Below are 16797 nucleotides of genomic sequence, written 5' to 3'. Positions count from 1 at the left end.
GTCCAGGCCTCTTGGATTGTGGTTTGGTTCAGGGGTACTGATGGCCCAAGCACTTGCCTGCGGCAGAGGAGGCCAGAGGTTGGTACGGGGCCAGTCCTCGCCACCCTGTGCCTGACCATACAGAGTCCGTCACCTGTCTGTGCCCTGCCTGAGCCCCATCTGCACCGTGTCTGCACCCTGCCTGTGCCCTGTCTGTGCCCCGTGTGCGCCCCATCTGCACTCTGCCTGCATCCCATCCGTACCCTGCCTGTGCCGTCTGCACCCGCTCCACACCCTGTCTGTGCCGTCTGTGTCCTGTCTGTGCTCCGTCCCCATCCTGCCTGCACCCTGTCTGTGCCCCATCTGTATCCTGCCTGCGCCATGTCTATACCCCTTGTGCGGCCCATCTGCACCCTGCCTGCACCCCATCCATATCCTGCTCTGCCGTCTGCACCCTCTCTGTACCCTGTCTGTGCTGTCTGTGCCCCGTCTGCACGCTGTCTGTGCCCCATCGGTGCCCCATCTGCACCCTGCCTGCACCCTGTCTGAGCCCCATCTGGGCCCTCTCCATGCCCTACCTGCGCCCTGTCTGTCTAGATAGATCCTGCAGCGCCTCCTGCCTCTGCTCAGTCAGCCCCCCGCACCCTCTAGAGGGTATTGCCTTTCCATGGCAATAAGTAGCAGGTAATTTTAGTCACCCAGACCAGGAGGTATTTAGGTGTCACAGACAGAAGGCCCGGAGCCATATTGTCCCTTTGCTCCTACAAAGGATATAGGATGCCCAAAACAGGAATTGCAAATCCCAACTCAAAACCTCCCCGTTCTGCAGGGACACAGGGTGCTTTGCTCCTCGAAGGAGTAGTGGACACCTCCTTATTTACATCCTTCCTGCCTAAAAGACAGTGGGGGTGTCCAGGGGACATCAGCCACCCTGCGCTGGGGCACTTCAGAGGCTCCAGGGAGCTGCCATGCTCTCTCTCCACCCCAAAAGATGGGTCTAGGGAGGCCACTGGGGCAGGCGAGCCCGCTTCTGTGAGGAGTGAACCCCACCCCCCACCGTCCTGCTGGTGTGAGTGACAGTTACCAACAGACCCTGAATGGGGGCTTTCCAGAAAAAGAAAAAAAAAAATGAGTGATATCTCTGGGAGAAAGGGGCCTGTTTAGATGAAGCCTATAGGCCATTGGGGTCTGAAGTAGCAGCTGGGGATCCCAGTGACGCTAGTGCTGACAGCCCTCTCCCGGGCAGTACTGCAGTGAGACCAGGGCCTGAGGAATGTCACTTGCTCCTCATTAACTCACGAATCAGGAGCCAGGACAAGGTCACTGCCCTCATTGCCCACATCAGAGCGGGAGGAGATGTATGGTCCAGGGCATCAAGGTACCACTCAGGCCACCACCAAAGCATCAGCAGCTCACCAAAGCGTTGGCAGTGTCCATCTAACATCGTCAGGAAAGGGGGAAGCACTAGACGGCCGTGGCCTCACAGGCAGGGAGAGTGGGGTCTGAAGGTGCAAAGACAGCATGGGGTGTCAGGGCACTGCGGGGAGAGGGACAAGGGAAGGTAAGGAGGGACTTCGGAGGTCGGAACACCTTTCACAGAGGCCTCCTGCTTCCTCTGTGCTGCTGAGCTGGGCCATTCATCTGGCCTGGATGGAGGGAAGCTGACCAGGGTCCCTCTGCGACTCTCTCTCTCTCTCCTCTCTCCTCTCTCCTCTCTCCTCTCTCCTGACACACACAGACACACAGAGCCTGTGCCACCCGCCTTCATTCCTTGCCTCACCTAGGGCTGGAAGGTTCTGGCTAAGCCTCTGGGAGCACCACTGGGAGGGATGCCTAGGAGAGGCTCTCCCCAACCCTCCGGCAACGCAGTAATCGTGGTCACCAGTTGTTGGAGCGGCCTAGCCACCTACTGGGCTGTATGGGTGCTGAGGGCCTGTCTGGGCCCCGTGGTACACCCATGTAGGTGGGTCTCTTGGGAGCAGTCTGTGTGAGCAGCAGGAGAGGTGGCGCCTCGCCCCAGGTTCTAGAGGGGACAGGATAACACCTGTCCCCAGGCTTGGCGGAATCCCTGGTCTCTAACGCAGCCCGGAACACACAGAGACATGAGCCAGTGTGGGGCACTGTTGCTCACATGGTGGTGGGGCTGGGTCCTGGGCCCCTGGAGCCAGTGGCCTCAGAAAGCCCCTCTAGGCTCTCTGAGTCTTTGACACTGTGCAGCCCAGACTCCTCATTTTATAGACAGGGAAACTGAGGATAGAGGACTCATCCTATACAGCCGGTGTCATGGTGCAGCTCTCTGACTGAGGCCCCTCGATGTCCTGTAGTCTCTCCAAGCATGCCCTGCAGTGGTCATGACTGCTGACATCTGTCCCTGCCTAGACTGTGGGCCTCGTGAGGACAGAACATGCCTGCTGTCCCCATCACTTTTGTCCCCTAACTCAGCCTGACTGGTAACGCACTGGCCATGTCATGAGGCCTTGGAACCAAGCCTAGGCTTCCTGCAGGCCAGCAAACATTGTCCCCAGCACCGGCTCCCTGATTTCATCTCCCCTGGCTGTGGCAGGCAGGGAGAAGCCTTCAGAACCAGAGAGGATGAGAGGACTTCTGGCCCAACAGAGGCCAGCTGTGACACCAAGGGGTCCTTCCCCAGGTGTCTTCCCCACCAGGCACAATCCTGCTCTGAACACCCTGAACAACAGGCAGTGCCCAGGGGAGGCCTCGGGCCTGGCACTCAGCCAGACCTGGCAGGTCATCCTCCTGCAGCTGAGGATGAGACAAACCAGGTGCCTGCCGCGGTAGCTGTGGCCTGAGCTGGCATTGGTGGCTGATGGCCACAGGCTCCCCGATGCCTGTCATCTGTACTGAGGGCTCTGTCCCAGCCCCTGAGCCATACGTGGTGCCCACACTGCCAATGAGGACACAGCTTGTGTTTTTACAGCCGAGGCACTTAATTATGTTGAGGTAAATCCTTTGAACTGCAGAAACCATCCCAGCACATCCCCATCAGGTGTTCCCAGGTGGCAGGCAGAGAAGGCCAAGGTCCCTCGAGTGGATTTCCAGGGGAGCTGAAGGGCTACAGCCCTGCCAGGACTAAGGGGTGCCGGGAGGGGGCTGGACAGCCGAGAGTGGCTGCCCCACTGCAGGAAGAGGAGGCAGGCACTTCACCCTACTCTGGACTATGCTGACAGCGGTGTCAAGGACTCTACCGTCACCGTCGTCCTTTGACTTGGCAGCTGCCCTGTGTTGTAGATTTGCTCCGGCACTGGTCCCCTGCTTTGTCCCCACCGCACATTTGCTTTTAGTCCTCAGCTCCTCCCGTCTCTGTGTCCCGGGTGAGAACAGATCCTAGACCTTGTCTCCAGCTGCCAGAGGACAGAGCTAGAACATGACCACAGCAGACGCCTGATCCTGTGCCCCAGGCGACCCGTTCACTGGGCGGGCGCTCGCCCCTCCTGGGCCACAGTCACCAGGATGCCAGGTAAAGGGAAACCACACGGGGGTGAGACCAGCCCGCTGCCCCAGCAGCCTGGCCCCTGCTGGCTGCATATACTCCAGAGCCTGTGCTACAAGCCCAGGTGGCCGGAGCCTCCTGTAGGATTCCCCATCCCACCCCTGGAACTGGCTTTTCCTGCTTCCCACACACAGACCCTCCCCACCAGAGCAGGGTCATGGGGTCAGAGGCAGGGTCCCTGTGGTGTAGAGCAGGGGTTCCTCCCCAGTTGCTCCATCGGCTGCCTTCAGCCCCTGCAGACACACGGGCGCCCTCCACCTTCTCCACTCTTAGCCCGAGCCGTTCCCCAGCCGGGAACGTTCACTGAGTGGCCACATTATACCCTCCCATTTGTCTATAATTCACTTAAACATTATTTCTTTGGAGATCTGGCAGCTCTTCACTCTTCCGAATCAGGCTATGGGAAACATTTGTGTGCATCTCACTTTATTTCCTCTCTTGAACTATTAGGATAAAGTCGCAGACATAGGATTCCTGGACCCCAAGCTTTGAACCTCTACCACCCAATTTCTTTCCAAAAAAACTTGTAGAATAGTTCATGCCCCAGAACCAGCCACGTCTCCTCATAGTAGTTTCACCTCAACCTCACCAGCAATGAGTATTTTCGTTTAAAAATGTTTTTGTCTGCTGGTTATGTGATTGCAGAGGCACGGCTGGCCCCAGCTTGTAGTGGTTGCTTCTGCATCTCTTTTTATTCAGTGGGGCCTTTAATGGATGTGGTGGAGTAAAGCTGCCTTTCAAATTGCTGCTGCAGCACTGCCTGGCGAGATATTAATCTTTCATGCCCCATCACGTGGTCATGGGATGGTAATCCTCTTTGAAGCCATTTGTTATTTATTCTTACAGTCCCCCGGAGAACAGGGAGGAGCCCCCAGTGCCTGGATCACAAAGTCAAATACAGAGAGGGCTGCAGACATTTCAGCTTCAAGGTTGGAGCAGAGGCAGGACTGGGGCCCGCAGGGGTCCAGACCCCCAGCAAAGAGGTCGCTTCCCACAAAAGATGGTTGTTTTTCTGCTTCTCATAGAACCTGCTCTGGTTAAAGGGTTTTTTTCTTTTTAAGAGACAGGATCTTACTGTGTTACCGAGTCTGGTCTGAAACTCCTGGGCTCAAGTGATCCTCCCGCCTTGGCCTCCCAAGTAGCTGTGCCTGAAGATGTGCATTGCTGCACCCAGCTCGGTTAGACGGTTTTTAAGCCCAGGGGGTGTATATGTTTCCTGGTACCACAAGCAGGGTGGCTTGAAACAGTATTCTCTATTCTCTCATGGATCAGGAAGCCAGAAGGCAAGGTGTGGGCAGGTTTGGTTCCCACTGGAGACCGAGGGAGCGTGTGTTCCAGGCCTCGCTCCTGGTTCCGTAGTGTTCCTTGGCTTGTCAACACACCCCCGAGATTCTGCCCCCATCGCCACATGGCCTTTTCTGTGTCTGTCTCTTTTTATATGGACACTTGTCATTGGATTTAGGGCCCATCCTAATCCAGGATGGCCTCTTCACAGGATTCCCACCTTAATTACACCTGCAAAAACCCTTTTGCCAAATAATTCCACATCGATAGGTACCGGGGATTAGGACTTGGGTGGATCTTTCATGGAACACAGTTCACCCCACACAATAGGTTTCTACCCCCAAGTCCCACCTCCAGCCCCGTCTCCCTCCAGAGTCTGGCGGTTTCCTCCTCGATGGACAGTTGCTTCCCTCTGCAGAGACTGCACACCAACTGCTGCTGGCTGAGGGGTGAGGGTGGAGTGGGGGATGTAGGAGCTGAGCTGAGGGTGAGGGTGGAGGTGGGGACGTGGGAGCTGAGCTGACGGCCTTGGAGCACACATGATAGAAAGCCAGCCTGTGGACCTGGAGCTGGCTGAGCGTCCCCCCTAACCCCTGTGACTAGGAGTGGGATCCAGCCTGGGTCCCCTCTCTCCCTTCCTGCTGGTGTATTCATAGTTGGAAAGCAGGGCACCCTCCTGGCTCAGAGAGATGGGCTTAGTGGCCCGGGGAGGCACGGAAGCCCAGGTCTGTCTTTTCCCAGTGATCACTGTGAGGATGCAGGGCCCCCACACGGGGAGATGGGGCACAGCCTCCCACTGGGGCAGGTGGGGGTCTCCCTGCCCAGGATGCTGGCCGGAATTTCCCCTGTCAGGGAACACGGGTGCTGTGAGTGGAGGAAGGTCGCAGGGCTGGCACCCTGGGGCTGTGTTCTAATGTTCTGATCCACCCCACCCTCACCCCTCAGCTCAGCTCCTACATCCCCCCACTCCACCCTCACCCCTCAGCTCAGCTCCTACATCCCCCACTCTACCCCCCATCCCTCAGCTCAGCTCCATATCCCCCCACTCCACCCTCACCCCTCAGCTCAGCTCCTACATCCCCCACTCTACCCCCATCCCTCAGCTCAGCTCCATATCCCCCCACTCCACCCTCACCCCTCAGCTCAGCTCCTACATCCCCCACTCTACCCCCATCCGTCAGCTCAGCTCCATATCCCCCCACTCCACCCTCACATCTCAGCTCAGCTCCTAGATCCCCCCACTCTACCCACCATCCCTCAGCTCAGCTCCATATCCCCCCACTCCACCCTTACCCCTCAGCTCAGCTCCTACATCCCCCACTCTACCCCCATCCGTCAGCTCAGCTCCATATCCCCCCACTCCACCCTCACCCCTCAGCTCAGCTCCTACATCCCCCACTCTACCCCCATCCCTCAGCTCAGCTCCATATCCCCCCACTCCACCCTTACCCCTCAGCTCAGCTCCCACATCCCCCACTCCACCCTCACCCCTCAGCTCAGCTCCTACATCCCCCACTCTACCCCCATCCGTCAGCTCAGCTCCTACATCCCCCCACTCCACCCACACATCTCAGCTCAGCTCCTACATCCCCCCACTCTACCCCCCATCCCTCAGCTCAGCTCCATATCCCCCCACTCCACCCTCACCCCTCAGCTCAGCTCCTACATCCCCCCACTCCACCCTCACCCCTCAACTCAGCTCCCACATCCCCCAACTCCACCCCCATCCCTCAGTTCAGCTCCTACATCCCCCATTCTACCCCCAATCCCTCAGCTCAGCTCCACATCCCCCCACTCCACCCCCATCCCTCAGCTCAGCTCCACATCCCCCCACTCCACCCCCATCCCTCAGCTCAGCTCCTACATCCCCCCACTCCACCCTCACCCCTCAGCTCAGCTCCCACATCCCCCCACTCCACCCCCACCCCTCAGTTCAGCTCCTACATCCCCCACTCTACCCCCCATCCCTCAGCTCAGCTCCTACATCCCCCACTCCACCCTCACCCCTCAGCTCAGCTCCCACATCCCTCCACTCCACCCCCATCCCTCAGCTCAGCTCCACATCCCCCCACTCCACCCTCACCCCTCAGCTCAGCTCCACATCCCCCCACTCCACCCTCACCCCTCAGCTCAGCTCCACATCCCCCCACTCCACCCTCACCCCTCAGCTCAGCTCCTACATCCCCCCACTCCACCCTCACCCCTCAGCTCAGCTCCCACATCCCCCACTCCACCCTCACCCCTCAGCTTAGCTCATACATCCCCCCACTCCACCCCCACCCCTCAGCTCAGCTCCCACATTCCCCACTCCACCCCCACCCCTCAGCTCAGCTCCCACATCCCCCACTCCACCCCCCATCCCTCAGCTCAGCTCCTACATCCCCCCACTCCACCCCCACCCCTCAGCTCAGCTTCTACATCCCCCCACTCCACCCTCACCCCTCAGCTCAGCTCCCACATCCCCCACTCCACCCCCACCCCTCAGCTCAGCTCCCACATCCCCCACTCTACCCCCAATCCCTCAGCTCAGCTCCTACATCCCCCCACTCCACCCTCACCCCTCAGCGCTCTGTTAGAAGTGCTGCCTGGCCACATCCCTGCTCTGGGCTCCAAGTTCCCCTGTGCAAATGGAACCAGAATCTTTTCCCACAACTTCTTCCGAGAACCGTGATTGAAACCCACCTAAAATACAATGATAAGAGCTGTTGTCGAGGGATCAGACAGCAGCCTGTGTAAGATGAGCACTGGGTTCTGGGGATGGACAGTAAACAGTTCGCCTTATTCTGTGCTGGGCACTGTGCTGAGGGGCCCTGGCTGGACTCGGTGTCCAGAGTGTCCCTGCTCATGGCTGGCCGGGAATCAGCGCTTTCTGTCCCTGCGGCAGATGGACCGGCCTCTCCGAGGCTGCCATAGAGACTCGCATCAGCCAGGTGAGCTGGGAGCGCCACCACTCCCCAGACAGTTACTGCCCAGGCCTCCCTGTCCAGTCACAGCATGGGGGACTCACCTCCTGGGTGTGAGTTTGTGCCAGGCTCCAGAGAGGTGGGGACCCCAACCACACCTGGGGACAGGGCCAAGTGGCCAAGAGACCACTTGATTGCCAGTGTGGCCGCCCCATGTAAAGCAACGATCTCTTTGAAATTGCCCATCTGGGAAACACCAGGACACTGGCCTCTCCTTCCTTCTCCCATCCTGGGATTTAAGCAGTTAAAACCCACCCCCTCTGCCCAGGAAGCCAAGGCAGCAGCTTGGAGCTGGAGCCAGAGCCAGAGCCCCTCCATCCATGGGGAGCTGGGCCTCCTCTGCGCCCCCCGCCATGCTGAATCAGGCTTTGAAACGCAGTCTGCAGTCATCGTCGGGAAGTGGTTCTTGTTGTGGCCCCATCCCCCTGTGTTATTTTCCTACCTTGGCTCACTTAAAATTTCAATCTGGCTCTGAGAGGAGACTCAGCATTTCCTTTATCCCCTTTTACTGTGGATGCTTGGAAAGGAGTGGGAGAAGCTGGGCACCACAGCGTGTGTGCATCACTGTTGCCCGTACCCCTGAGGGAAGGGCTGGCCGGGAGAACCTGGGACCTCCTCTCCCATCCCTGTGCCCGTCCCCCCTTCAGCCCTCACTGATGAGCCTACCAGATGCAGAGGCTCCTTCTCTCCCTGACACTGCAGCCAGGTAGAGGCAGCTGCAGCCGCTGCCCTGGGAGGGGCTGGAGACGCTGAGGCAGAGGTAGTGGTGGGGTCTGGCTCCCCTCAGCTCAGTGTGGCCTTCAGGTGCTGCCTGGAGCTGTCTGGTTTGACATGGCTCCCTCTGAGGGAGCTGATGAGTGTGGGGGCCAGGAGTACTACCTCATCAGGCATCCCCTCACCAGCACCAATGGGGAGGAGATCCTGGAGCTGGGCGGTTAAGACCCACAGATTGTTTTCTCTGTGTTGCGAAGGGCAGGGCTTGGATTTCATGAGGCAGACGGTGAGCCAAGTCCAGTTCCACTGCACCGGGTCCCCCATGGCAGAAAGGACCTGCCCCGCCCCCCATCACCCTGACAGTGGCTTTGCGTGCCCCAAGAGCAGCCAGCACCCAAGACAGGCTTCCCTTGTTCCTCTCTTCATCCTCTTTAAGAATCACTCAGAGCCAGGCACAGTGGCTCACGCCTGTAATCCCAGCACTTTGGGAGGCCAAGGCGGGCAGATCACCTAAGGTCAGGAGTTCGAGACCAGCCTGGCCAACATGGTGAAACCCCATCTCTACTAAAAATATAAAAATTACCCAGGCACGATGGTGTGTGCCTGTAATCCCAGCTACTCAGGAGGCTGAGGCAGGAGAATCGCTTGAACCCAGGTGGCGTGGTGGAAGTTGCAATGAGCGGAGATCGCACCACTGCACTCTAGTCTGGAGACGGAGCAAGACTCTGTCTCAAAAAAAAAAGGATCACTCAGGACACCAACATGGGCTGAGAAATGCTCCTGGTATCATCCAACCTGCAGCAGATGATGAAAACAAAGCTGCAATCAGGGAAGTGGCCAAGGGAGTGAAGCTCCCAAACCGCCACCCCAGAGCTCTGTCCCAGGCCCGTGGGGTCTCATACTGTGACTCCCTGTGCCACATGTGGAGGGGTCACCTGGGGGACTTGTTTCCGTGGGAACCTCAGGCCTTGGGCCTGAGTGGGGAGATGTCCGAAGCCTCTGGCCTGGGCCCGGGATGAGGCCCCAGAGCAGCCCTGCCCGTTCCTCTGGGAGCAGCTTCAGTGAAAGCTGTAAAGCGGGGAAATTGGGCACATCCAGGCTGGAAAGAGCAAAGCAAAAGTATCCCTGGGTGCACTGCACCCCACAGTCCAACCCCTCTTCCCCAGGAGCTGCGGGCCACACTCTGAGCCTCTGTTTGAAGTGGGCCCTGACTGGACATTCTCATCTCGGCACATGAGCCAGCGTCACCCGACACCGCTATGCAGCTCTCCAAGTCCCCCTGGCCACCCCACCCTCTGTAGCAGTGCTGGGCCTTACTCTGTACCTATCCCTTGGAGTATCTGCTTTCTAGAGTGGCAGGAAGCCCGCCTGGCATGGGGTGGGGCATCCACCTTTGCAGAGTGCGGCCTTTCCCCAGCAGCTCTCTGGGTACATGAGCGGGCAGCAGACCATAAGCAGCCTGGCTAACAGGTGGAGTGGGCCCAGCAGTGTCCGTGTGCGTGTATGTGTGTGCATGTGTGCATATGTGTGTGCATATGTGTGTGCATATGTGTGTGCATATGTGTGTGCACGCACCGGCACACACACCTTCAGATGCACATCCCCTGTCTAGACCCCATCAAAGCCTCCTGCCAGGACTGGCCTGGAACACACTGTCCAGCCTGGTTCTGTTCTCTCCCTGGCTTCTCTTGATCAACTTCCTGTCATGGGAGGAACTCTGACACACTTCACAAAAGGGTGTAAAATTAGTTTTAAAGGGAAAAAGAACTGCAGCATGACCTGGAATTCACTTTCCGCCCTGCGGTTCCACTGTGAAGCCAACACACCTTCGAGGAGTTGTGGGATGAGGCAGTGAGGCCCTTTGGGGCCCTGTGATTTCTATCGGAGTGCTCTCTGGCCGCTGGTGTTCCCTCTCTGTCTGTCTCTCTATGTCTTTGGCAGGTATTTCCGACACTTTAGTCATTGGCCCTTCATCTCATGATTTGGGTCATGTGTGCTATTTCTTTTTTTGTTTTTGTTTTTGTTTTTTTGGTTGTTGTTGTTGTTGTTGTTTTTGAGACAGGGTCTCACTCTGCCGCTCACTCTACACTCTGGAGTGCAGTGGCGCAGTCTCGTCTCACTGCAACCTCCAACTCCCAGGCTCAGGCAGTTCTCCTGCCTCAGCCTCTGGAGTAGCTGGGATTACAGGCATGCGTCACCACACCCAGCTAATTTTTGTATTTTTAGTAGAGAAGGGGTTTGGTCTCAAACTCCTGGCCTCACGTGATCCACCCGCCTCAGCCTACCAAAGTGCTAGGATTACAGGCATGCGCCACTGCGCCCAGTCATATGTGCCATTTCTTAGTTTGCATTTTCTTTTTAGTTAAACTTATTTCTCAAATAAGCTTATTTTAAACTGAAACTTGATGTCCCTGCAATAAAGAACCAGCATTACTTGTCATCAATAAAAGGTAACCGGAGGCAGGCATGGTGGCTCATACCTATAGTCCCAGCTGCTTGCAAGGTCAAGGCAGGAGGATCACTTGAACCCGAGAGTTCAAGTTCAACCTGGGCAACATAGCAAGACCTCCATCCCTTAAAAAAATAAAAAGTAACTGGAGAAATAAGTGGATCGATATTAACTTCAAGGCATGTCTCAAGTGTGGTCAGGGATGCACAGCACAGGCCATGCTCTGAACATCCCTGGATGAGCCGCAGCTGTGTCTGGGGACTGAAGGGAGTGCCCCCAGCCCCTCCCTGCTCCGGTCACCCCCAGTTCCTTTAGTTCACAACCCTCCATGTTGTCAAGGGCTGAGGAGTCACTGCTCAGGTGAACACAGGAGATGGGGAAGCCCAGGGTGGGGCGTGCCGCCCCACCTTCCCGTCGGCTGGATGGGCGGGGGGTCTTTCCTGGGAAGACAGGTGCCCGGGAGCTGGGCTGACCCTCGAGTGTTGTGGGTTTAAACTAGAAAGCTATGAGGACACTCTTCCCCAGAAATTGTCGTGGAAGTGGCGACCTAGTGGCAGGAGGTGCATGGAGAGTCCTGGCTCTGCAGGCGAGCGACCTGCCCCAGCTCTTTGCTCCTTAGAATTGTGTGACTTTAGCCACATCATTTAGAAGACGCGGATGATAGAGGTGGTAGAAATGGAAAGTGCAGCTCTCTCCCTGCTGTTGCCCACCACCAGGACGACCGCTGCAAACAGTGTGGGTGACCCGCTCAGACCTGGGACTCAACCACACGTTGGCGCCTGAGGCAGGTGAAGTCCCCAGCAGATGGGGAGATGCAGCATTGCTCTGAGGGAGCAGCAGCAGTGAGGACAGGAGCTTCCACATGCAGAGGAACAGGAGGGAAACAGGCAGGCAGGTGTGCCCAAAGCCAGGTGTGCGGGAGAGAGGCAGGCAACTGTGCCCAAGGCCACGTGTTCGAGAGGAGAGGCAGGCAGGTGTGCCCAGGGCCAGGTGTGCGGGAGAGAGGCAAGCAGGTTTACCCAGGGCCAGGTGTGCAGGATGAGAGGCAGGCAGATGTGCAGGGGCAGAGAGGGGATCAAGGGATGGAAAGGTAGACAGGAGAGGCTGTGAATGACTCTGGATGCCAAGCTGAGGCACTTGGATGCCGTGCTAACAGCCCTGGGCCTCCACGAAGGGCTTTTGAGAAGAGCATGGCATGAAAAGATCTGCTGTTGAAAAATAGAAATGGGGCTCTGGTGGCAGGTGGACAACCATGGTCCACACAGGAGCTTCCAAGGCAAGTGGCGGAAGTGGGCGAGAGAGGGAGTGTTCCAGGGATATCCATGTGAACAGAACCAACACCTGGAGCCCAGGGCAGGGAGGGTGGGCTGAAGGGGCACCTGTGGAGCCCTTGCTTGTGGAGGTGAGAACTGCAGCTTGGAGAGGAGCAGAATTGCCCCAGAGGGTTGCTAGGGGAAGATTCCCAGAGAAGCTGAAAGCAGCAGTGCTGAAAGGAAAATGAGCTGGCCTAGGATAGTGGAGGTGGAGGTGATGAAGGCAGAGGGGGCATAAGCCATGGTGGTGGTGGAGGTAATGAAGGTGGAAGTGAAGGTAGGAGTAGTGGTGGAGGTGGAGGTGGTGGATGGAGATGTTGAAAGTAGAGATGATGGTGGAGGTGATGAAGGTGGAGGTGAAGGTGGTGGTGGAGGCGATGAAGGTAGAGGTGGAGGTGATGAAGGTGGAGTTGGTGGTGGTGGAGGTGATGAAGGTGGAGGTGGTGGTGGAGGTGGAGGTGGTGCAGGTGATGAAGGTAGAGGTGGAGGTGATGAAGGTGGAGTTGGTGGTGGTGGAGGTGATGAAGGTGGAGGTGAAGGTGGTGGTGGAGGCGATGAAGGTAGAGGTGGAGGTGATGAAGGTGGAGTTGGTGGTGGTGGAGGTGATGAAGGTGGAGGTGGAGGTGGAGGTGGTGCAGGTGATGAAGGTAGAGGTGGAGGTGATGAAGGTGGAGTTGGTGGTGGTGGAGGTGATGAAGGTGGAGTTGGTGGTGGTGGAGGTGATGAAGGTGGAGGTGGTGGAGGTGGAGGTGATTAAGGTGGAGGTGATGGGTGAAGGTGGTGGTGGAGGTGATTAACCAGAGGTTATGGTGGAGGTGGTGGGGGAGGAGGAGGTGATGGTGGTAGAGGTAGAGATGATCGAGATGGAGGGGCAGAGATCATGGTAGAGGTGGAGGTGACAGCAGTGGTGGCAGTGAGCCGTGTGTGGGCGCTAACCTATGCACACATGCCCATGAGATGCCTGGCTCTGCACGCACACCCTGTGAGCCGGGCATCATCCCGGTTGGGGATACAAGCCTGGGCCTGTGCAGACTGCCCTCTCCCACTGTGGACCCCCTTGGAGGAGGCTGCTGCGGCTGCAGGACGCCCTCTGTCACCCTAGGAGGAGCAGCGGAACATGACCTCCCGTCGCTCCACTTCTCAGCGCTCTGCTTGTCTTCAGCCTCACGCTGGCGTCTGTGTTATCTATAAGCAGAAAGCTGCTTGTTCAGAGCGGGCTGGGACAGCTTCGTGCATTCATCAAAGGCGTGCTGGGCACCGGTGAGGTGTCAGTTCCTGTTCCAGGCATGAGGGATTCAGCAGGAAACGAGACAGACCCACCCCCTGCCCTCAGTGTCCAGCTGAGGCCAGTCAGGTGAACAGTCGCACAGGCTGGGGTGGACGCTTGGCAGAGGACACGCTTGTGACACTCAGAGCTCTCTGGGGCAGCCTCTCCGAAGAGGTGACATTTGAGCAGGAACCCCAAGGAAGAGCATCCCAGGTAGAGGGACCTGAGTCGGAAGAGGCCCTGGGCACGAAAGAAGCAACCACTCAAGCCAGGGCTGGGGAGGAGCCCTGTCGGAGGACAGCACCAGCCTCCCCATTCGGTTGCCTGACCAGCATCTGAGGCCAGATACAGCCACGGCTGGCTCCAGGGCTCCCTGACACCATGGCACTCGCAACTCCTCCATTTCAGAAACTGACCACACACCTCCAGAAACCCAGGAGCCACCTGCACCCCTGTCTTCCCCCTACACCCCGCATCTGTCCACAGACCCTGCAGTCTCAGCCTCTTGGATTGCCAGCCGGCTCCGTCTCCCCAGCCTTGCCCAGGTGGCCCCAGCTCACACCTGCATTGCCCTGGAGACTTCTGACGACACCGCCTGCTGCTGCCCGGGCCCCCACGTGCAGTCGGTTCTCAGTGATCTTGAGAAGCACCGCTCAGCTCACCCTAGGAGGAGGCCTTTGGCCGCTCCAGTGTTTGTCTCTGGACTTCTCTGCTGGCCGCAGAACAAGACTGTGCTTTAGAAGGTGGACTCCCAGAACTGCCACTCACCAGGTGACCAAGGCAGGCCAGCTTTACCTCTCCAAGCCTCAGTTTTCTCAGCTGTCATTTGTGCCTAAAAAATAGTACTAATCTCATAGGATTATGGGGCAAAAAATACGCAGAATGAATGCATCAGAAAGCCCTTATCCCGAGGCCTCATTCAGACTGCCCTGGGTCGGCAGCAGCTCTGACACCACTGCCCACACATTAATACAGCTGAGGGCTGCTACTCAGGTGGGTGTCCTTCTCTTGCACCCACTGTACTCGGAGGGCACTTCCCGGATGTCCCTGGACCCCCGCCATCCAATTCCATCTTCAGCGTAGGGCTTGGTGTCCGGAAGAATGAGACCCACATCCAGGAGTAGGCCAGTTTCACGTGAGGCTCAGGGCTGAAGCCAGAGGCCATGCAGCACCGCGTCGGACAGTGCTTATCTGTGCTAATCATGAAGTAACACAAGGGAGGTTTAAAAATACTACGCTTATTTCATTTCAGTGCAGGAGGGAGAAAGAACACACAGTCTGTATGAGCAACTCAAATCAAAAATAAATGAGGCAAAAGAGTCACCAAAAATAGTGTGGCATTAGAGGCAGCAGTCTGCGTGGCTCGGCCAGCTGTCCTCAGCTCTCTGCCGGCAAGCAGCACCACAGAGGGCTGCGAGGATGCCTTGATGGTGTTTACTCCGGAGAAGATTAACCTGATGCTTGCGATCTGATGAGAAGTCACAATTACCAGCAGGGAAGGTAGCACAGAGGGGACACACAGGGCACCCAAAGGCGCCTGGCATCCTCTCCTCCTCGCCTGTCACCCTCGCCAGGCAGTGAGGTCAGAGGCTAGGCTAGCAGGCAGCATGGGAACCACTTGGCCAGAAAGTTTCCTGTTTGACCTGAAGGAGTTCCCCTTTCCAGACTCAAGAGTGTCCCCACAGAAGGGCAGGGTTGTGGCTTGGGCCCATGTGGGGCTCCAGCCCACTGAGGAACAGAACAGCATGTGCTGTGCACAGCATGAGGAGTTGCACTTTTGCCTTAATTTTATTACAGACGGGGTCGCCTTCCTTTTTTTTTTTTGGATGCAGTCTCACTCTGTCACCCAGGCTGGAGTGCAATGGCGTGATCTCAGCACACCACAACTTCCACCTCCCAGGTTCAAGTGATTCTCCTGCCTCAGCCTTCCAAGTAGCCAGGACTACCGGCGCCTGCCACCACGCCCAGCTAATTTTTGTATTTTTAGTAGAGACAGCGTTTCACCATGTTGGCCAGGCTGGTCTCAAACTCCTGACCTCTGGTGGTCTGCCCACCTCGGCCTCCCAAAGTGCTGAGATTACAGGCACGAACCCCCGTGCCTGGCTTCACCTTCCTTTTTTAATGTGTCAGAGGTCTGCAAATTATGGCCCAGGGGCCAGATCAGGCCCACCTTTTGTTTTTGTGAATAAGGTTTTATTGGAACACAGCTACGCCCTTTCATTTACGTATTTGCTGCATTTGCCCCCAGAGTTGAGTAATTGTAACCGAGATGGACTGGCCCGAAATGCCTAAAATATTTATTGTCTGTCCCATTACTGCAAAAGTTTGCCCTTCCCTGCCATAGCTGCTTAAGCACCCTGGGGAGGCGTCCTGTCCACTGAAGAAAGCTCCAGTGTCCATGGGGCTTTGGTCAGTGTTGGTTTTGCTATGCTAATGTTGATTTGGAGCTTTAGAGATTTTTGGTTGATTGATTGGTTGGTTGGTTTTTTGGGGGTTTTTTTTGAGACAGGATCTCGATCCATCACCCAGGCTGGAATGCAGTGGTGCAATCATGGCCCAGTGCAGCCTCCACCTCCCCAGACTCAAGTGATCCTCCCACCTCAGCCTCCCAAGTAGCTGAGACCATAGGCATGCGCCACCATGCACAGCTAATTTTTGTATTTTTTTTTGTAGAGACGGGGTTTTACCATGTTGCCCAGACTGGTCTGGAACTCCTGGGCTCAGTCTGCCCACCTCGGCCTCCCAAAGTGTTAGGATTGCAGGTGTGAGCCATCACATCCAGCCCCTAGAGATGTTTTTATTTAAAAAAGAAAGGCAATTCTGCAATAATGAGGTTTCTCTGATGCAAGGAACATCTTTTGTCCAGAGACATTTAGTCACTCAATGAGCCTCAAACCCCACCGTGAAGGAAAGCACTACATTCCAGCCACCAGCACCCACCTGCCGCCCCCTGACAGCTTCAGCTTTCAGAGCGAAGGAGGCTTCCCACAGAAGGCCAGGTCCCCCTGACCACCCTGCTGGGCCACCCTCCAACATCTCCGAGTGAGGGGTGTGTGGGACTCCACAGGCCAGGGCTCGGGGAGGACCTCGCTCCTGGCGGGTCCTTTCCTGGGATGCGCTAACGTCCCTTGGCTCTCCTCCAGCTTCCATGAATCACAGTGAAGCTATTTAAACCTGGGGCTGTGAGAATGTGTCAATGTGTCCACCCCCTTGAGACCACAGGGCTTTCAAGACAGAGCATCCTTTCAATAGACTGTGGAGCCAAGTACTGAATCTGATGAGGCATTTTCACCAGGCCTGTGTGAAACACTTAAAAA

At 57.0% G+C, this 16797-nt stretch overlaps 1 protein-coding gene across 7 annotated transcripts in view; it reads left to right on the top strand.

Annotated features, from left to right (window-relative positions):
• The window catches only part of KCNAB2 (potassium voltage-gated channel subfamily A regulatory beta subunit 2), a 108353-nt gene that overhangs the window by 6899 nt on the left and 84657 nt on the right, over positions 1-16797 (top strand). For 2 of the 7 annotated variants that reach the window (XM_074022205.1, XM_065530682.2), the window contains exon 1: positions 3339-3457. The exons of the other annotated variants lie outside the window; for them this stretch is intronic. The gene's annotated coding sequence lies outside the window, so the exon portion shown is untranslated. Of the gene's footprint in view, positions 1-3338; positions 3458-16797 lie in introns of those variants that run through there. 7 annotated transcript variants of the gene reach the window in all.

The sequence above is a fragment of the Macaca fascicularis genome, chromosome 1 (genome assembly GCF_037993035.2).
Source record: "Macaca fascicularis isolate 582-1 chromosome 1, T2T-MFA8v1.1".
NCBI lineage: Eukaryota > Metazoa > Chordata > Mammalia > Primates > Cercopithecidae > Macaca > Macaca fascicularis.
This window is presented reverse-complemented; position numbering and strand designations above follow the sequence as displayed.